At 38.4% G+C, this 22857-nt stretch overlaps 1 protein-coding gene across 4 annotated transcripts in view; it reads left to right on the top strand.

Annotated features, from left to right (window-relative positions):
* Positions 1 to 21: 21 nt before the first annotated feature.
* MAP3K2 (mitogen-activated protein kinase kinase kinase 2) overlaps positions 22 to 22857 on the top strand; it is a 112229-nt gene continuing 89393 nt past the window's right edge. For 2 of the 4 annotated variants that reach the window (XM_074334513.2, XM_074334507.2), the window contains exon 1: positions 355 to 540. The gene's annotated coding sequence lies outside the window, so the exon portion shown is untranslated. Of the gene's footprint in view, positions 541 to 22857 lie in introns of all 4 variants that reach the window. The other 2 variants (XM_019718001.3, XM_019718000.3) reach the window with 2 other exon arrangements.

Genomic DNA, 22857 nt, shown 5'->3' with positions numbered 1-22857 from the left:
CCGCGCTACGCCCTACGTCACTGGTCCGTGTGTAGTGGCGGCCGGGCTCCCCTCAGCGGCGGCGCCTGACGAGGGTGGTGCGGCCGCTGGTTGCGGCGTTCGGGGGTCGCGCGGCCCGCGCGTCGACGACGAGGACGACGACCTGGAGGCCCGGCACCCCTAGCCGAGGAGTCGCCACTCCTGGCCCTTCTCCGGCCTCTGGCGGCGCCCGGTCCGCGGCTTCCTCCTTTCCTGCCCAGCTTCCCGCGGGCCTCGGGGCCGCGCGAGAGAGAAGCACCGAGGGGCGCTGAGCGACTCCCGCCTCCCGCGAAGGGCCGCGCGCCCGTCACCCGGCCCGGGCTCCATGTGAAGGAGGGACGGGCCTGGCTCCCCGGCCCGCGCCTGACTCCTCGCGCGCCCCTCCGACCCCCGGGGGTCCGCGGCCTCCCCGACCGGGGGGCGCGGTGACAGGCCGCGCGGGGCGGAGGGGCGGGCTAAGAGGCCGGCGCAGGCCCTTCGTGCGGCCTGCGGCTCCCTCCCCACGTCCCCGCGGAGTGGCCGGTACGTGCTTCTGTGAGTGTGAATGTGTGGGCGCGCCGCGCGCGCGCGCGGGCAGGGGCCGCGGGGAGGGGGCCTCAGCCGGCCTGTGCATGTTCCTGGGGCGGGGATTTCGCTAGGTGGTGGCCCTGCTCCCGGTGGGCGGATCTCGGACCCTCTGCGTTCTGTCCTGAAGCCCAGGTCTGAGCGAAGTAGACTGCTGGGCTCTGTAGCTGTCAGACACGTACTCCGCAGGGATTTTGGAAGATTGCAGCTGGACCCTGGGAGAAGCTGAAATGTTACATGCAGTAAGGGAAAAAGTGCTTGTCTTTGCACTGCCACGTTGTGGTAATCTGTTGATGAGGGTGGATTCCCCCTTCTCTCTTTAGGGAACATTTAGCTAACACTTAACACTTACTGTGCGCCAGGCAACTGTCGTGCATTATCTCACTTCATCGGCTCAGCCCAGTGAGGTGGGTACGTGTCTCCCACTCTACAGGTGATCAGATTGAGGCTCAGGTCAAGGAACTTGCCAAGGTCATGCAGCTGGTAATTTGCGATCCTTGATTGGAATATGTCTGTAGGATTGTATTTCTGTGTCTTGCAAAAATATATTTAAGGAAAATGAGAATAACCGGAGAGTTTCTCCCTGGGTGTAAATTCTGAATATATAGGTACATATAGTTTACTTGCTCTAACATAGGATGTTTGATGTGTTTTGCTGCAGCCTAGCCAAATAATTTTCTTGGCTTTAAAAAAAATTACTTTTTAAAAGGTGGCTCTGGCACCTTTACCTCTTTTGCAGTTCGCCTGAACAGAAAAAAATTTCCCCTCTTATCAAAAAGAAGAAATATATTTGGTAAAACTGCGTATTTCTTGAAAAGGTACAATTTTACTTGTGCAGTTTATTCTTGATGCATACAGCGAACTCGCAGTTATTTGAGATTTCCTTATTGCAAAATGTGTTGCTGGATTATGTGGCAGTGGCAACACACGTAGTAATTTGCATTGTCTTATGCAATATTTCTGAGTTGAGTGTCAAAATTTAATGTGTAGAATATGGTAGAAAGTTGTATTTTAATGGTGTGATTTTTTTTCCCCCTTTCATTTCTGTGTGGCCACTAATCGGTGTTCATAAAATAATTGAAAACTCTCATTTTAGTATTGGCCTGTACTATTTCTTTGATTATGGTTATTAAAAAAGTAAAGAGCCTTTACATTTCTCTTTACAGAAGAAAATGTTGATACATTTCTTTGAGTATCTGAAATGTCATGCATAGTTTTAAATGTTTGAGAAATCTGTTAATGCACAATTATAGTACTCTATAATTTTCTCTAGTATATTATCATGTTTAAGAAAATTTGTACTTGAATGTAGAGAAAATATCAAATTGTAGAGTTAAGAAGTGGATAGTTCACAGATTGATTTGTTGTTTGGTTAAAATATAAACATGTTGAGCCTTGTTGAATTATGTTGAATATGATACCATTAAAAGAATGGTTATCTAGTCATGCTCTCTGTATGTCTTTTTGAGAGAACTAGCTGTTAAAGGCTTATCGCAAATAATTCGATTGCATTATAGACTCAATCTTTTAAGGGGTGGTTTAGGTGGAGCTTTCATTTCTAGTTAACCTTATTGTTACCAAAGAGATAAACTATATTTCACAGATGCTGTATTAAAATGAAGTCGTGTTTGGTTCTTGACAGTTTCTACAGCTTTGATTTCAGGTTGATTTTTTTTTTTCCTTTGTAAAATTGGAGATCATAATAAAACATCCCCCCACCCGATGTTTTATTATGAAATAATTTTAAGCATCCAGAAAATTGCTAATAGTGAACATCCATATGATGACCCTCTAGGTTCAGCATTTGTTGGCATCTTGCCATATTTATTTTATCTATAAATATGTGCATATTACTTTTGGCTGAACCGTTTGAAACTAAGCTGTAGACATCATGACACTTTACACCTAAAGATGTCATCATGCATCTTCAAAGATAAGGACATTTTCTTATACAGCCAAAATACCATTATTATTAATTTTCTTAGTTTATATTTTCTTGTTGATAATTAGTTAACAGTTTCTTATTGCTAATTTCTTACTGTAATCTAATATCCATCCATATTTAAATTTCCCCAATTGTACTGAAAAATCTTTCACAGTTTTATACAGCCAATCCCACCAAACCAGGAGCCCATCAAGGTTTATTCACTGCATTTGGTTGTTAATATTTTTTTATCTCTTCTAATCTAGAACAGCCTCATCTCCCCCTTTTTAAAAAAGATGATTGTTTTAAAAAGAGAACAAGCCAGTTGTCTTATGAAGTGAGTCACATTCTCAATCTGTCTGATCTTTTTCCCCTCAGGGTGTCATTTAGAGCAGCCTCCTATTCCCCAATATTAGCTAACTGTAGATTTAAAGGGTTGATTTATTTCAAATTAAATATTTTTGGACAAGAATAACTGCTAAGTGATGCTGTGTACTTCATATTGCTTCCTATTAAGAGACATTATTTGTGATGCTGTGTTTGATCACTTGCTATGGGGGATAAGGTAATTACATGCAATTAACATGTAATATCCATGTGGTAAATTAGCACTGTAGTGCTAGCCTGTTCTCCATTAACTTTTCACCTAATATGTGTAGTTGTAGTATTTATTGCTGATCTTTGTCAGGCTAACGTTTCAATTTCAGTGTTCATCTTTTGTTGGTCTATAGACAGAAACAAAATCACAGGAGTTGTAAAATATCCTGTGCAACTATATGTATTAATCAGATTGATTTTTGTGGATTTTTAAAGATTTTAATTATGAATTCTAGATGTTTCCTGTTATGCATAAAAATAAACCTGGCTTGAGAAAAATGGGAAAAACTCAATGGCTATTTTTTCCTGTGCTCTCACTCAAGGAGTGTTTTTAAAAAAAAATTTTTAAAGCCAATATTTATTGCACAGAAATAGCCAGAAATACAATAAAGGAATACTGGATTTACTAAAAAACATTTTGAGAAAACTGCCTATTTGCTGGTGTAATGGAAGGAACACTGGACTGAGAGGAAGATGATCCAAAATCTTGTCTTAATTCTACCGCTATGTGACGTTCAAGAATTATAAGGTTTTTTTTAACTTCACTCTGTCCTCATTTCATAATGAATACGTTACTGGACACTTAGGAATTTCTGATAATGAGGTATGTTGTTTACATTTAGAGGTGAACTTCACTTTAATTAAGCCAGATAGAAATATATCAAATGTATGTAATATAAAGTTGAATTTCCCAACTAATTAATTGACACTTTGTAGGTAATTGTTTTAAAGAAGGGTTTATAATAGGATTTACTTAAGTAACACATTCTCTCATTAATGATATGATTTAATTCGTGAAACAGTTTATGTGAAGTTTTTCTACACAACTCTTGTAAATCAGAAATGAACTGTATATATGGAAATAAAACTTCCTTATACTCAAATGTTGTGTGAGATATACCTATATCTATATACACACATAGTTTTAAGAAAATATGTGTATAACTTTGTCTTTTGTCTATCCCTGGGATTTGTTGACTTTGTTTCTCATGGTGGTTAATCACATAATTGCTTTGTAACATCTCTTGTATTGTTGCCTTTATTGTTATTAGGTTGGTGCAAAAGTAATTGCAGTTTAAAAGTTAAAAATTGCAAAAATCACAATTACTTTTGCACCAACCTAATATTTAACTCTTAGACTGTTTCTTAGTTTTTTTTGTTGTACTGTACGTTATCTTCCCAACTGATGGGAAGATAGGGATAGAATCTTCTTTGGAGTCCCTTTTGTTACTAGCACACTGCCTTTCTTATGGGTGCTCAAGAGTGTTTTGAGATTCATTAATACAATAAATTTAAAAAGCACTGTGTGGTTTATAAACTGGAAGTTTTTTCTAGAGGTATTTTTTCTCCCATTTGTGCAGTTAGTCATTTAGTGTGGACCTTAATAATTAATAATGACAAACCAAAAGAATAGTTTAAGGTGTGGTTTTATCAGTACTCTTGAAAATTCAGACCCCTGATCACACTACCTTTGGCAGATGCTCCTGGAGCGCTCTGCATCTGCCTCTGCCATTGTACTTACCACACCGCACTGGAATCTTGTCTGTGTCCTCCACTTGGAAGTTAGTTCTTCAAGGGCAGAGGCAGTGTTTTGTTGATTTTAGTGCTCCAACACCTAGCATAGTGCTTGGAGCCAAATGTTTATTAAAAAGAGAAATGACAGACAGAAGGGGCCTCACTTTACAGTGTTCTAAAATTCTTACAAGGTGATGCCAACCAAATCACTGATAATTTACAAGTTTTCTTTGTTCTTTTGTGGTATTTCATTTTATTAAAAAACTTAAAACAATTTACATTCTAGACACTGATTTAATTTAAATACTGCGTTTTCCCGAAAATAAGACCCTAGCCGGACAATCAGCTCTAATGCGTCTTTTGGAGCAAAAATTACTATAAGACCCGGTCTTATAGTAAAATAAGACCGGGTCTTACGTAACATAAGACTAGGTCTAATACAATATAATATAATATACTATATAATACTGGTTCTTATATGATATGATATGATATAATTTAAGACCCGGTCTTATATAAGACCGGATCTTATATTAATTTTTGCTCCAAAAGACGCATTAGAGCTGATTGTCTGGCTAGGTCTTATTTTCAGTGAAACACGATATTACATTAAAGATAATCATTTAATCCCTGTTAACTGAATACATTAGGTATGATTATACTCATATTAAAGATGAGGGAAGTGAAGCATAGAGCCAGTAAGTTCACACTTCTTGTGTGGGATAGAGCTGGGACTTGCACACAGGCGGTCTGGCTCCAGAATCTGTGCTCTGAACAATCACACCATGATGTCTGTCTGCTTTATTGGGGCAACCAGGAAATTGGATTTGCTTTACCAAAGTAATATTATCATTCATGGAGTACCTACTGTGTACCGGATGGGGAGGGCACTTCTAGAAGGCCTTGAGGATGAGGCGACAGTTAAACTAAATTAACTAAATCAGCAAACCCTACGTTAACTGATTGTGATTATAATGTTTAATTAAAAAATTTAAATACATAAAAGATAAGGAAGAAAATAAAAGTAGTAAACAGTTAAGAGTGTGAACTTGAGAGTCAGACCTGAATGTGAGTTCTAGCTTTATTGTTTAACTTCTCTAACCCTCATTTTCTTTATCTGCAGAGAGAATACTACTTGACTCATAGGTTTGTTAATGAGATTTAAATGAGATAATATGTTTAGCCTAGCATATGATGACTGTTCAAAAAACATTATTAGTTATTGTAGAAATTTATAATCCACACGGGTGTAAATCAAAATTAATTTTAAACTGTAATAAAAATAAAAAACATTTATTTTAGTAAAGGAGCTGCAGCCCAGGAGACACAGATTCAGGTAGCAACCTAAATTGTGTTCCCCGGAATCAAAGGGGAGGCCGCCTTTTATAGTGAAAGTTCCCACCCAGGTTCCCAATTAGGTCTGTCTCATGTAAATGAGGCATCACGTTGTGCAGTTCTGATTGGAGGGGACAGGTCTCAGTCCGTTGATAGAAAGATGAAACCAGGGTTTCCCTGCAGTGGTTGGCCAGGCGGCATAAACAAGCAGGGCATAGTGTGGGAAGCCCAGGTTCAGTCTGAGCTTCTACCTGGTGTAAAGTATGGGAGGAGCCCCTGTCAGCAAATGGCCACTAGGCTCTTATTATTTGTAAAATGTGGGCCCTTGGTTGACAAAAGGGAGTCCATCTTGGCAGATAAATTTCTTCTTGGAGTTTACATCAAATGAATCTTTTTGGGGGTACACACAGGTCATGTCTTTTGATGTACGCAGACGCCCTTTTAGTTAATGTGATTAGGACTGGTCGTGGTCAGTTTAATTTTTAAAAATATAAGGGGAATAAAAATGATGTTTTTTACCTTAAATACTTTATCTATGAAAACGGTTGTAAAGAAATCTGAATACATGATCCATCTAGAGTTGTCTGATCCCCCCCTAGTCTTTTACAGTTTATTCAGCTATAACTATTTTAACAATTTTGTTTTTGTAATTAGCCTTTGAATCTTTCTAAACACTTAATGGTTTTCATAGAAACAACTCCCTTTTCACATTCACATTTTCATTGGTTTATGTAATATTAAAGTATGTAATTATAAGTTCATAAACATATTTAATTACATATTTAATTCTTGGTAAGTTGATAGCAGAAGTGTACTGGTTTGTTAAAAAAATAAGCTTAACTAGTGGTGAATGCTCAGCAGTTTATCAGAAGGCTTTTTAGAGAGAGGAGAATGTTAATTTGCCAAATTGGTTTAAGGCAGTTGGATAAGAGAAAATATTGTTTCCTTGCCTTCTGTGTTTGAGTATGTGGATGTATGTATTAAACAGATATTTAAATGAAGGATTCAAAGCAAGTCATAATATCTCAATTTTATTTCAGTTCCTTCGGGGTTGTTTTTTTTCCCCTTCATTTGTCTTTATTTTTTTCGTTCTTTGTATTCTGGTTCCTTGGCAATGTGTATAGTTTTTAGATGAGATGTCCATCCTCCATCCTTCATATTTGTCATTGTCTCGATATTTTCATGTCTTTGTTGCTTTGCATTCTAAGAGAACTTGGGTTTGACCTCCATAGCCACATTGACAGTTCTGTTCTTTGTGCCTTCCATATGTATTAAACATATCTTTCATGAGTATTTCAATTCTGCAGTTGAATCTATTTGGGAATCCTTGATCTCACCCATTTCCTTTTTTCTTTCATCCTGTTTTGCATCTGGGTCTGGTATCTCCTTTAGCTTTACATATTTGTTTCAGAAAGGCATATCTTCTGGCACTTAGGGTACCACACAATTTCCTATAAATTTCAAACTGTGTCTTGGGAGGAAGAAGTAATATTTGTCTATTATGTGCCAGACACTTAACACTTTAATTTCTCCGTAACTGTGGTAGATCATATTATCCTAATTTTACAGGTGAAGAAACAGGCTCAGAGGTGTTAAGAATCTTGCTCAAAGTCACATAGTAGAGTTGGGGGATTTTATCTGACTCTTCTACTGAGAACAAGGGTTCCTTACCTTCTCTGCCTCCCCACTACGTATACGCTCTCGTTACATGAGGACTCTTCATGGGAGTATGTGCACTGGAATCTTCTGGGGGTAGTGCAAACATGGTTTTAAAAAACACAGTCAAATTCAGCTATTATCACCGCTCATCCTTTATAATCTCTAAGTTAAAGAGTTCTGCCTTGTACGGTTTCTTTATTTGTGTTCTGTACACTTTTCAGTGGGATGAAAATAAACAGTGTATTCTAAAAACATAATGGTACTTAGGAGAAGTAGTGTGGGAGAGTATGATGTGCTTCGTGAGAGAGTTCACAACATTTCTTGAAATGAATAGAATGCCCATTAGGAATTTTCACTGTGATTTTAAATTCGGTTTTAGACTCTGTCATTCTGAACAGGCTTTGAACAGTGTCCCCCAAATCTCAGTGGCTTAAAACAACAAAGGTTGGTGTTTTGCTCATTCTGTGGTTACCCACCTTGGGTTCTTAGGCTCTCTAGGAAGTGACAAGAGGCCAAAGCAGAAGCTCAGACAAGATTTATTGGGGCCTGTGCTGGAGCTCGGGGGAGAGAGCCTGTGAGAGGAGTTCTGCAGCTGCTCCCGGAAGGGAGCGCCGAGGCTTTATACAGGGCGGAGTTAAGGAGGGCTTGGCATCAGCTGGGGTGATCCTCTGCTTTCTTCCTGGTTATGCTGCTTGTGCAGACGTAGCTGATGCTGAGGTCCTGGCGCATGCCTGGTAGGCTCAAGATGGCGGTGGTGCTCATTGCTGCCACCCCAGGAAGGTTCTATAGCGGTCAACTCTAGATTGTGTGTGCAGGTGGATGTGGGGTCCACTACTTTGAGGAAGTTTTATGTATGGAAAGTTGCTTTTCTTGGCCTCCCAAGAGTATCTGAGCTGGGTGGTGTGGGATCTGGTGGTTAAGGGAATAGAGCCGAGCCGTGTCCCTGTTCTGTCTTACTGTGTGTTCATTGAGGGTCTGTGGGGGACTTCTGCTCAATATTGTCATTCTTATTTTGGGTCCTGCTTTGGAGCCTCACTTTGGAGCCACTGATGTAGAATATTTTCTTTTTGCCGTGATTGTGTCTTGTGAAACTGAAGAATGGAAGCACGGACCAAGGAGAGGCAAAGAGTTGTAAAAGAGGATAGTTTATTAAAAGTAAAGAATAAAGAGTTGTAGGTCTTGGAATGAGAGGGGGTCCCCACCAGGTTGCCCAGAGATTGAGGCAAAAGTTCTTACTTTTATGCCTCCCCTTGCCTACCTGGGGAAGGGGGCTGGTTCCTTCTAATGGGATTCATCTATCAGACTTGTCCTGTTTGCCCACCGTAAAGGGATTAACTAACCCATCCGTATTTGTCAGATCTGCTCCTTTGTTGGGCCAAAAGGGATTTATGAGATAATTTATTAACCTCAAGGTGCGTTCTCATGGCTTTGTCCTGGAGTGAAGGAGACATTCCAGAACCTGGAGTTGCAGGATATGGCTGCCTTTTCTTTATTTCACCAGGGACCTCCCTGTTTACTAACAACATGCTAACCAACCTGTCTTACCACTACTTGGAACATTACTGGTTGCCAAGTGTAAAGAAAAAACACTATATTTTCCTTTATATTGCACTCAATACTTCTCACACTTAGGGTCATTGTGTGTGTGTGGTTTTCCCCACACCCAGCAACTCTGAGATACCAGCTGGGTGTGCTACAGTTTAACTCAGTTCTGACACTATCTTTCTGGAGATAGTGTCAGATCCCACAGGTGAAGGGCTCAGTCCTATAAGACTTCCCTTCCTTTTTAGACCCAGTTGCAAGGCCAGGTAGTTAACCTAAGCTTCTGACCAAATGACTACAAATTAGAGGTTCCTGTCACCTCTTCTTTGGTTCAATTAATTTTGGCTCACAGAATTCAGGAAACATTTTACTTACTAGATTACCGGTTATAAAAGAGTATAACTCAGGCACAGCTAAATGGAAGAGATGCATAGGGCAAGATATGGGGAAAGCGGGGGTTGGGGGTGTGGAGCTTTCATTCTCTGAGTATATTTCATTCTCTGAAAACCACACACACACAGTGACCCTAAGTGTGAGAAGTATTGAGTGCAATATAAAGGAAAATATAGTGTTTTTTCTTTACACTTGGCAACCAGTAATGTTCCAGGTAGTGGTGAGACAGGTTAGTTAGCATGTTGTTAGTAAACAGGGAGGTCCCTGGTGAAATAAAGAAAAGGCAGCCATATCCTGAAACTCCTGAGTATATCACTCTCCCAGCACCTCGAGGTGTCTACCAATCCAGAAGCTCTCTAACCCTATCCTTTTGGGTTGGGGGAAAAAAAAATCATTAAAATGGAGGCTTCATTACCTAGGTATGATCAATTAAATAATTAGCCTTTGGAAGTTGAACTTAATTTCCAGCCCCTCTTCTTCCCAGAGGCCAAGGGGATGGGGCTGAAAGTTGCAAACCTCTTACAGTATCACCTGATTGGTTCCCACTGGCTACCAGCCTCTATTTGTAGGTGCTTTTTAAAAGTGATCTCATTAACATAAACTCAGCTCAGGTGTGGTTTAAAGGGATTTGTTTTGAATATCAAAAGGCACATTGTTGTTATTTTAGGAAATTCCAAGGGTTTTAGGATCTCTGTGCCAGAAATGGGATTGAAGACCAAATATGTATTTATTTTCAATAACAGTTGCTGTTCAATATTCAAATATATTTTTTTATAAATCACAATGTCATACCAAGGACAGAAGGAAAAAATGGAATGTGTCAAAGCACACTGTGGCTTTTAAAGCTTTTACTTGGAAGAAACATTGACACTTTCACCTGCATGTGTTGGCCACAGGAAGTCTAATGCTTGTATCTGAGTTGAACAAGGTAGGGAAGTTTAATAGTTCCATACGCTCAGAAGGGGAAAATCAAGTACAGATGACCCTGGAACAGCATGGGGTTAGGGGTGCCAGTCTTGCACAGTGAAAAATCTATGTATAACTTCTGACTGCGCAAAAGCTTAGTTGTCCCTGTCAAGGTAGGAAATGTCCAAACCTGAAGAGAACTTTAATGAGTTTATTTTAGCCAAACCAACTATTGTGGGCAAGCAAATTTTCAACAGATTAAGAAAATGCTCCACAGAATGGCACTTTTGCAGCTTATTTTATACATTAGAATTAAAGGAGGAGACATAGGTTTACGTGAAATCCATTGATGATAAATAAGGGGGTGGGAGAAAGCAAAATGGAGAAATCTCTGAGATTGGATAAGAAAATGGAGAGACATCTTTTATGTTGATGGGAGCAGGATGCTTAATAATTAACATTTATAGCACATAGAGGTGGTATTCAGGGAACAAGGTAAGAATAAGGGGTTCTGTGGTCTCGTGCTCTGGTGCAAGGGGTTGTGCCCCCTGGGGGCTCCAGAAAAAGGGATTACTCTGACATTCCAAGGGTATTTTATCTTAGATGCAAGAAGACAATAGCCAGGCTTTCTTAAAGTAGAGAGTGACTTTTGTCAAGGAAGCTGCAGGCCAATGATGTGACTGCCTGCCATGACCCACTTGTAGTTAGGAAGTTTTATGTTCCCACCATCCTGTGGTTACTTTCGGGCTCTGAGTTTGTAGGGCCCGCCATGCTGGCCTCCCCTGAGCTTGTCAGGTTTAGTATGTGATTCCTTTTTGTCTACATCCTTAAATATCCGTGGGGAATTGGTATCCAATTCTCAGATACCAAAACCCGTGGATGCTCAACTCCCCCGTGGAAGATGGTGTAGAGCAGTGCATGCAGCCGACTCTCCGCCTCCATGGCTCCAGCTGCAGTTTGATAACAGTATAGGTATTTATTGAAAAATCCACATAAGTAGACCCCTGCAGTTCAAACCTGTATTATTCAAGAGTCAACTTTATTTGTGAACAGCCCTACCACAGAGGCAATGCTGTGAAGAAGTTTTTGAAAATTATTTTTGAAAACTAATAGGCACTGGGAAAATGTGGGTTGACATTTATTATTTTTTATAAGCCTTTGGGAACAGATCTGCAATCTAAGGTGAAATCAATTTTAAATTGTTTCTGTGCTATTTTTTAATAAAAGCTAAATGCTCTCAAGTTTTAATTTAGATTTGTGCCTTAAAGATACTTCATTGTCATTATTTGTTAAGTTTGTGATTACTCTAAGTTTGGCTGACTTGGCTACATTTTAATGGCATTTGTGGACTTTTAATCCAAAATATTTTGTTCATTTTAATATAAAGAAATGAGACCAATGTCCTCTGATTCAGTTTAAGGAGGTTAATATCATGATTTATGTGATGGATTCAGTGTATTTATAAATCCATTTAGGCACTTTTTAAAAAAATTTTTTATTGGGGACTATTAGGGAACTGTGTTTCTCCAGGGCCCATCAGATGCAAGTCAAGTCATTGTCCTTCAATCTAATGGTGGAGGGCACAGCTCAGCTCCAAGTCCAGTAGCCATTTTCAATCTTTAGTTGCAAGGGGCGCAGCCCACCATCCCATGGGGGAATTGAACCGGCAACCCTGTCATTAAGAGGTCGTGCTCTAACCAGCTGAGCCATCCAGCGGCCCCAGTTTAGGCATTTTTAAGTAACCTATTGACTCCTTTTTAAAATTAGTAATTTTATTGTATAATAGGACTTAAAATGTGTACGAACAGTACGTCAGTATTTACAAAATACCTAAGTTGCTCAGACACTCTGAGGAAATAAAAGAAGAAGAAAATACCCTTAGTGTTGATACAAATCTACTCTAAAAATGGTGCAACAGTGACTTTCCAGTCGTGAGTGGTACACGGCTACATTCTACTGACTTCACCCACATTCTGCCATGTCCCTGCATGTATAATTTTTTCCATGACTTGAGAAAGATTAGATTAGTTATGTGTTCTGAGATCATGTCAAGTATATGAATCAGCATCAGCCAGTTATTCCCATAGTCATGGACTGCTGCATTCTGCGTTAAGGTTGTAAGGTTTACTCAGGGATGCGCCTGAGGGATTTCTTTCTTTTTTTTTTTAAAGTTTATTGGGGTGACAATTGTTAGTAAAGTTACATAGATTTCAGGTGTACAATTCTATAATACATCATTTATATGTCACATTGCGTGTTCACCACCCAGAGTCAGTTCTCCTTCCATCACCATATATTTGATCCGCTTTACCCTCATCTACCACCTCCCTCCCCCTTACCCTCTGGTACCCACTAAACTGTTGTCTGTGTCTATGAGTTTTTGTTTCTCATTTGTTTGTCTGGTTCTTTTGTTTTTGGTTTATATACCACCTATCAGTGAAATCATATGGTTCTCTGCTTTTTCTGTCTGACTTATTTCGCTTAGCATTATAATCTCAAGATCCATCCATGTTGTCACAAATGGTCCTATTTCATCTTTTCTTATGGCAGACTAGTATTCCATTGTGTATATATACCACAGCGTCTTTATCAAATAATCTATTGAATGACACTTTGGTTGTTTCCATGTCTCAGCCACCGAAAATAAAGCTGCAATGAACATTGGGGCACATCTTTATGGATAAATGTTTTCAGATTTTTTGGACAGGGATTGCTGGGTCATAGGGTAATTCTATTCTTAATTTTTTGAGGAACCTCCACACTGCCTTCCATAACGGCTGCACCAGTCTGCATTCCCACCAACAGTGTATGAGGGTTCCTTTTTCTCCACAGCCTCTCCAACACTAGTTACTATTTGTCTTGTTGATGATCGCCATTCTGACTGGGGTGAGGTGACATCTCATTGTGGTTTTTATTTGCATTTCCCTGATGATTAGTGATGTTGAGCATTTTTTCATATGTCTATTGCCCATTTGTATGTCCTCTTTGGAGAAATATCTGTTCAGGTCCTCTGCCCATGTTTTAATTGGATTGTGTGTTTTTTGTTGTTGAGTTGTATGAGTTCCTTACATACTTTTGGTATTAGCCCCTTATCAAAGGCGTTGTTTACAAAAATCTCCCATTCAGTTGGTTGCCTCTTTATTTTGTCGATGTTTTCTTGTGCTGTGCAGAAGCTTTTTTGTTTGATATAGTCCCATTCATTTATTTTAGCTTTTACTTCCCTTGCCTTTGGGGTCCAATTCATAAAAATGCTCTTTGAACCCAAGGTTTGTAAGTTTATACCTATATTTTCTTCTATGCATTTTTTTTGTTTCAGGTCTTACATTTACGTCTTTGATCCATTTTGAATTAATTTTGGTACACGGTGACAGATAGCAGTCCACTTTCATTCTTTTGCACATGGCTATCCAATTCTGCCAGCACCATTTATTGAAGAGGCTGTCTTTTCTACATTGTATGTTTTTGTCTTCTTTGTCAAAAATTATCTGTCCATATTTATGTGGGTTTATTTCTGGGTTCTCAATTCACATTGATCTGTTTGTCTGTTTTTCTGCCAATACCATGTTGTTTTGATTATTGTTGCCCTGTAGTACAAGCTAAAGTCAGGGAGTGTGATACCTCCAGTATTGTTCTTTATTCTTAAGATTGCTTTGGCTATTCGGGGTATTTGTGGTTCCATACAAATCTGATGATTCTTTCTATTTCTTTAAAAATTGCCATTGGGATTTTGATGGGAATTGCACTAAATCTTTATATTGTTTTGGGTAATATGCCCATTTTAACTATGTTGATTCTTCCAATGCATGAACACGGAATGTCTTTCCATTTCTTTGTATCTTCTTCAATTTCTTTTTAAAATGTCTCATAGTTTTCAGTGTATTAGTCTTTCACATCCTTGGTTAAGTTTATTCCTAGGTATTTTATTCTTTTTGTTGCAATTGCAAAAGGAATTGTTTTTTTAATTTCTTTTTCTGAGATTTCATTGTTAGTCTATAGGAATGTAACGGATTGTGTATGTTGATTTTGTAGCCGGAAACGTTACTGTATTCATTTATTGTTTCTGATAGTTTTTTGGTGGAGTCTTTAGGGTTTTCTATATATAGCATCATGTCATCTGCAAAGAGTGATAATTTAACTTCTTCATTCCCAATTTGGATGCCTTTTATTTCTTTCTTTTGCCTGATTGCTCTGGCAAGGACTTCCAACACTGTTGAAAAACAGAGGTGATAGGGGACAGTCCTGTCGTTTTCCTGAATGTAGAGCAAAGGGCTTCAGTTTTTCACCATTAATTATGAGATTAGCTGAGGGTTTGTCGTATATGGCCTTTATTGTGTTAAGGTATTTTCCTTCTATACCTGTTTTATTAAGTGTTTTAATCATAAATGGATGTTGTATCTTGTCAAATGCTTTTTCTGCATCAATTGATACAATCATATGATTTTTGTCCTTTATTTTGTTTATGTGATGTATCACATTGATGGATTTGTGGATGTTGAACCATCCTTGTGCCCCCGGGATGAACCCCACCTGGTCGTGATGTATAATCTTTTTAATGCATTGTTGCATTCGATTTGCTAGAATTTGGTGTAGGATTTCTGCATCTGTGTTCGTCAGAGATATTGGGGTAATTTTCTTATTTTGTGTTATTACCAGGTTTTGGTATCAGGGTAATGTTGACCTCATAAAGTGAGTTAGGGCGTATTCTCTCTTCTTCAATTTTTTGCAAGAGTTTGAGCAGGATTGGTATTAGATCCTCTTTGAAGGTTTGGTAGAATTCACTAGTGAAGCCATGTGTCCCGGACTTTTGCTTTTGGGAAGGTTTTGGATGACTGATTCAATTTCCGTACTGGTGATCGGTCTGTTTACTTTTTCCAATTTGTGATTTAGCCTAAGAAGGCTATATGTTTCTAAGAACATGTCCATTTCTTCTAGGTTATTGAATTTGGTGGTATATAGTCCTTCATAGTATTCTTGGGTGATCCTTTGTATTTCTGTGGCATCTGTGATAACTTCCCCTCTTTCATTTCTGATTTTCTTTATTTGTGTCTTTTCTCTTTTTATCTTAGTGAGTCTAGCTAAGGGTTTGTCAATTTTATTAATCTTTTCAAAGAACCCGCTCTTTGTTGCATTAATTTTTTTCTTTTGTCTTTTTGTTCTCTATTTCATTTAGTTCTGCTCTGATTTTTATTATTTCTTTCCTTCTGCTGACTTTGGGTTTCGTTTGTTCTTCATTTTCTAGGTCTTTAAGGTGTAACGTGAGGTTGTTTATCTGGGATTTTTCTTGTTTCTTGAGATAGGCCTGTAATGATATAAATTTCCCTCTTAAAACTGCTTTTCCTGTATCTCAAAATTTTTGGTAGGATGTATTTTCATTCTCATTTGTTTCTGTGTATCTTTTGATCTCTCCTCTAATTTCTTCTTTGACCCAAGGACGTTCTTTAAAAGTATGTTGTTTGATCTCCGTGTATTTGTGGTTTTTCCTGCTTTCTTTTTGCAGTTGATATCCAATTTCAAAGCCTTGTGATCAGAGAATATGCTTGGGATGATTTCAGTCGTCTTAAATTTGCTGAGGCTAGTTTTATGTCCCAATATATGGTCTATCCTTGAGAATGTTCCATGTACACTAGAAAAGAATGTATAGTCTGATGTTTTAGGATGAAGTGCTCTATAAATGTCAATTATGTCCGTTTCATGTAATATGTCATTTAGGGCTGCTGTTTCATTATTTTCTGTTTAGATGATCTATCCATAGCTTTCAATGATGTATTTTGGTCCCCTGCTATAATTGTGTTTTGGTCAATTTTCCCCTTTAGTTCTGTTAGTACTTGCTTAGTGTATTTCAGTGCTCCCTGGTTGGGGGTAAATATTGCTGACTGTTATGTCTTCCTGTTGTGTAGTCCCCTTTACCATTATGAAATGTCCATCTTTGTCTCTTGATACCTTTTTTATCCTAAAGTCTGTTTAATCTGATATCATTATGGCTACATCTGATGTTCTCTGGATACCATTTGCTTGGAGTGTCAATTTCCACCCTTTCACTTTGAGTCTATGCTTGTCCTTGTAGCTGAGATGTGTCTCTTGGAGGCAGCATATGGTTGGGTTTACATCTGTGATCCAATCTGCTATTCTGTGTCTCTTTATTGGTGAGTTCCATCCATTTACATTTGGGGTGCTTATTGATATATGCGAATTTTCTATCATTCTATTTCTGGTTTTCTTGTCGGGTGGTGTCTCCCTTGTTTCTTTGTCTTTTTGTTGCTGTCTGTTATTTTAGTGTGGTAGTATGCTATGATTTTCTCCTGTATTTCTTCTTTTTGTGTGTTATATATTTCAGTTCTGGATTTTTTTGAGTGGTTACCATTAAGTTCTGTAAAAGAAAGATTGATGTTTAGAGTATTCCATTTTCTTCAGTACGCCTTTTTTTCTGTTGTGCTCATTTAGACCTTTACTCTCTCCCCTTTATGTTTTTGTTGTCACAAATTGTCCCTGTTTATGCTGTGAGTTGATTTGTGTGCTGCAGAAGTAAATTGTCTTTTTCCTCCTTTTTTAGAAGTCCCCCCCTCCCCCGTATGTTATGTTTAAATGTACAGTGTCCTATTTGGTGTAGGGGGTTGCGATTTCCTGCTTCTGTCTGTATATAATACTACTCATGGTTTTGTATTCTTTTGGTTTTTTTGTTTCAGGTCGAATAGCCTCCCTCAGTGTTTCCTGTAGTGCAGGTCATGTGTTAGAAAATTCCTTCAGCTTCTGTATGTCTAGAAAGGTTCTTTATTCCTTCTTCATAGCTAAACGATGTCTTTTCTTGATATATTATTCTTGGCTCGTAATTTCTCTCTTTCAATAGTTTGAATATTTTATTCCACTCCCTCCTGGTTTTTTAGAGTTTCTGCTGAGAAATCTGATGATAATCTAATGGGTTTTCCTTTGTAGGTTACCGTCTTCTTTTCCCTGGCTGCCTTGAGGATTCTTTCTTTGTCGTTGATTTTTGAAAGCTTCAATATAATGTGCCTTGGAGAAGGCCTGTTGGGATTGAGGTAATTAGGTCTTCTATTTGCCGTTTGGATTCGAAGATCCAGTTCTTTCCACAAGTTTGGGAAGTTCTCGTCAACTAGTTGTTTGAATAACTCTCTGTTCCCTTCTCTCTTTCTTCTTCTTCTGGTATGCCCATTATTATATTGCTTTTTCTGATGGAGTCAAAAAGTTCTTGCTGAGTTCTTTCATGTCTTTTAACTCTCAAGTGTCTCTTCTATCTGTGGCATTTCCAGATTCCTATCTCAATGTCACTGATTCTTTCCTCCATCTGGTCAACTCTACTACCTAGGCTGGCTATTTCATTCTTCATATCTTTTATTACGTTCTTAATCTCTAGAAATTCTATTTGGTTTTCTTATAGTAAAATAAGACTATAGTAAAATAAGACTTAATTTACTATAGTAAAATAAAGACTGGTTCTTATAGTAAAATAAGACTGGGTCTTATATTAATTTTTGCTGCAAAAGACGCATTAGAGCTGATTGGCTAGGTTTTATTTTCGGGGAAACATGGTAATACAAAAGTCTATTGTATTCCTATATACTAACAATGACATCTCAGAAAAAAATATTAAGAAGCAATTCCTTTTGCAATTGCAACAAAAAGAATAAAATAGCTAGGAATAAACTTAACCAAGGATGGGAAAGACCTATATACTGAAAACTATGACATTTTTAAAGAAATTGGAAGAGGACACAAAGAAATGGAAAGACATTCCGTGTTCATGGTTTGGAAGAATCAACATAGATAAAATGGGCATATTACCTAAAGCAATACACAGATTTAATGCTATGTCCATCAAAATCCCAATGGCATTTTTTAAAGAAATAGAACAAAAAAATCATCAGCTTTGTATGGAACCGCAAAAGACTCTGAATAGCCAAAGCAGTCCTGAGAAAAAAGCTGGAGTTATCATACTCTCTGACTTTAGCTTGTACTACAGGGAAACAATAATCAATACAGTGTGGTATTGGCAGAAAAACAGACACACAGATCAATGGAATAGAGTTGAGAACCCAGAAATAAACCCACATAAATATGGACAGATAATTTTTGGCAAAGAAGCCAAAAACATAACAATGGAGAAGAGACAGCCTCTTCAATAAATGGTGCTGGGAGAATTGGAAAGCCAGGTTGCGAAGGAATGAAACTAGACTGCTATCTGTCACCATGTACCAAAATTAACTCAAAATAGATGAAAGATGTAAATATAAGACCTGAAAATAAAATGCATAGAAGAAAACATAGGTACTAATTTATGGACCTTGGGTTCAAAGTGGATTTTATGAATTTGACTTCAAATGCAAGGGAAGTAAAAGCTGAAATAAATCATTGGAACTGTATCAAACTAAAAAGCTACTGCACAGCAAAAGAAAAATCGACAAAATAAAAAGGCAACCAACCGAATGGGAATTTTGCAAACAATGCCTTTGATAAGGGGCTAATATCCAAAGTATATACGGAACTCATACAATTCAAAAACAAAGAAAACAAACAATCCAATTAAAAAATGGGCAGAGGACCTGAATAGATAGTTCTCCAAAGAGGACATACAAATAAATGGGCAATAGACATGTGAAAAAGTGCTCAACATCATTAATCATCAGAGAAATGCAAATAAAAACCACAATGAGATATCACCTCACCTCACCCCAGTTAGAATGGCTATCATCAAGACAAATAATAAAAAGTGTCGGAGAGGCTGTGGAGAATTGAAACCCTCATACACTCTTGGTGGGAATGCAGATTGGTGCCACTGCTATGGAAGGCAGTGTGGAGGTTCCTCAAAAAAATTAAGAATGAATTACCACGGCCGGCCCGGTGGCTCAGGTGGTTGGAACTCTGTGCTCCTAATACCGATGGCTGCTGGTTCGATTCCCACGCGGGCCAGGGGGCTCTCAACCACAAGGTTGCTGGTTCGACTCCTTGGCTCTGCCCCCTGCAACTAAGATTGAACACGGCACCTTGAGCTGAGTTGCAGCTGAGCTCCCGGATGGCTCAGTTGGTTGGAGCGTGTCCTCTCAACCACAAGTTTGCCTGTTTGACTCCTGCAAGGGATGGTGGGCAGTGCCCCTTGAAACTAACAACGGCAGCTGGACCTGGAGCTGAGCTGTGCCCTCCACAACTAAGATTGAAAGGACAGCAACTTGACTTGGAAAAGTCCTGGAAGTACACGCTGTTCCCCAATAAAGTCCTGTTCTCCTTCCCCAATAAAGTCTTAAAAAAAAAAAAAAAAAAGAATTAGCATATGACCCAGCAATCCCTCTCCCGTGGATAGCTACCCCAAATATCTGAATACATTTATCCATAAAGATATATGTGCTGTTTTTCTTATTTCTTTATTTACAATGGCCAAGACATGGAAACAATCAGTGTCCTTTGACAGATGATTGGATGAAGAAGTTGTGGTATATATACACAGTGGAATACTACTCTGTGGTAAGAAAAGATGAAATAGTGCCATTTCTGACAACATGGATGGATCTGGAGATTGTTATGCTAAGTGAAATAAGTCAGAAAAAGTCGAGAACCATATGATTTCACTGATACGTGGTATATAAAACTGAAAATAACAAAGGAACAAGACAAACCAGTGAAGAAACAAAAACTCATAGACACAGACAATAGGTTAGTGGTTACCAGAGGGTAAGAGGAGAGGGGGTTGGTAGATGAGGGTAATTGGGATAAAATATATGGTGATGGAGGGAGAACTGACTGGGGTGAACACAAAATGTGATAAATAGATGATGTGTTACAGAATTGTACACCTGTAACCTATGTAATTTTAGTAACCGTTGTAACCCCACTAAACTTTAATTTAAAAAAATAAATGAAAATGAAAATTAGGGAAATACTTGCCAAGCCTCTACTTAACATCTTTCTTCTACGTCCTTGAATAGATGTAATCTAGCTATGACAAGTATATTTAATGACCTTGTGTAGTAATATTTGTGTCATTTCTGTGTCTCTATTGATTGAGTCATATTTTTCTGTTTTTCACACTTGATACTTTTTTATTTGGTACCACATACGAATTTTACCTTCTTGGGCACTCAACTTTTGTATTCCTATAAATATTCTTTGTTCCATGATGCAAGTAAGTTATTCAGAAATAGATCCTTTGTGTCTTCCTTTTAATCTTTGCCAGATGGAACTAGAACATCGATTAGTTTAGTGCCATTTCCACTGTTGAGGCTGAAACCTTTTGAATACTTTACCCATTGCCCTGTGAATTACAAGGTTTTCCGTCTGACAGTCTGGTGATCTTATGAGGGAATCCCATTTATGAAAGGGTAAATCTGGGAGCGATTGCCCAGAGCTTCATCTTCTCTGTATCTTGTTATATCAGGGAATTTATTTCATTGTGTGTAGTAAATACAACGGGTTACCAAATAAGGGAATGCATTTTTTCATGTAATCCGTCTAGAGACTGAATTTTTCATATAATCAGTCTAGAGACTGAAGGAATTCTTTTCAAGAAGTTAACATTGACAGAATAGTATCTAATCTACAGAACCCATTCAGATTTTGCCAGTCGTCTCATTAATGTCCTTTTTAGCAAAGTAATTCACTTACGATCGTATTTTATATCTAGTTTTATCTTTAGTTATTTTTTCTCTCTGGAACAATATTTCTGTGCTTTTTGACTTTCATGATCTTGACAGTTTTGAAATTTAGAGAGAAGTTAACTTTTAGAATATCCGTCAGTTGGGGGGTTTGTCATTGCTTCCTCATGATTCAGTTTAGGTTATACGTATATTTTTGGCAGGAACATCACAAGAGGTGATGTGATATTCTTCTCAATGCATCCTATCAGGTAGTAAATGATTTTAATTTGCCCATTACCAGTGATCTTAATATTAATCACTTGACTAAGCTTTCTGACAGATTTCTACACTTAAAAAGGTACTCTTTTTTTCTTTATAATTATTGGATATTTTGAACCACTAGTTTTAGCATTCATTGATATTTTTATTGACTGAGTTATTACTACTGATGATTGCCAAATGGTTATTTTGTAATTTTATTACAGTATTATAATAAAATTACATTCAAGCACCCATGCTTTCAATGTCAAAAAAGGAAAAGGTCCCTGTTCTTTATTTTTATTTTTTTAAAGATTTTATTGGGGAAAGGGAACAGGACTTTGTATTGGGGAGCAGTGTGTATTTCCAGGACTTTTTCCAAGTCAAGTTGTTGTCTTTTAAATTGTAGTTGTGGAGGGCGCAGCTCAGCTCCAGGTCCAGTTGCCGTTGCTAGTTGCAGAGGGCGAAGCCCAGCATCCCTTGCGGGAGTCCAACCGGCAACCTTGTGGTTGAGAGGACAATGCTCCAACCAACCGAGCCATCTGGGAGCTCAGCGGCAGCTCAGCTCAAGGTGCCTGTTCAATGTTAGTTTCATGGGGTGCAAGCCACTATCCCTTGCAGGAGTTGAGGAGTCGAACCATCAACCTTGTGGTTGAGAGCCCACTGGCCCATGTGGGAATCGAACCAGCAGTCTTCGGCGTTAGGAGCACGGAGCTCCAACTGCCTGAGCCACCGGGCCAGCCCTGTTCTTTAGTTTATTGATTCATCTACTTATAATTTGTCTGAACGCATGAATTCCTTTTATATTCAATGGATTGTAACCTTTGATTATTTTAATGCTCACATTTTCCTTTATTTGGCTAGTGAGTGAGAGCCCCTCCAGACTGGTTTTTGTGTATTTTTGATATGTCCCATGATTACTTGTATGTTTTTTTTCTGGCGTAGTGAGATGTTCTAGGCTCATCTTGCAAGTTACCTGCTTCATTCCTGGAAATAACCCATGTTTTCAAGGAGCCCTGGTTCCTTTTTGTGAAGGTTGTTATTTAGAAACTACCAATTAGCAGGTGTACTCGTGAGTAGGATGTTACTGTTCCCAGGTCTCAGTAGCCAAAGCTATAAAACGTGCATAGGTACATACATGTGTGTATGTGTACATGTGCACACAAATATATGCACGTGAACATGCACATCTATATATATTTTTTATCCATACATATTAAAAAACATGATTTCATAATGATACCACCAATCCCAGTCCAAAACTGCAGGGGTTATTCTTGCTTTACCCTTTCCATGTTTGCAAGAGCTCAAAGGACATTAGATGGGGCATCTGTTGGGGGAGATGGTACAGCATGGTACTATAATTTTTCCTCTCACTGCTTCTTTATCTGTGTTTTGCATGATTGTATTTCCATTTAGTTCTGTACATTTAAAATTTTCTTGAAACTTTCTCTTTTAGTTGTGGATTATTTTGAAGTATGTTGTTTTATTTCTAAACGTTTGGAGATTTTCCTGTTGTCTTTCTATTTTTACTTCCTAGGTTGCTTCCATTGTGGTGAAAACATA

Source organism: Rhinolophus sinicus, chromosome 17 (genome assembly GCF_057876585.1).
Source record: "Rhinolophus sinicus isolate RSI-liver-muscle chromosome 17, RSI-T2T, whole genome shotgun sequence".
Lineage (NCBI taxonomy): Eukaryota > Metazoa > Chordata > Mammalia > Chiroptera > Rhinolophidae > Rhinolophus > Rhinolophus sinicus.
Note: the sequence above shows the minus strand (reverse complement) of the source record. Positions and strands in the feature narration are given on the sequence as shown.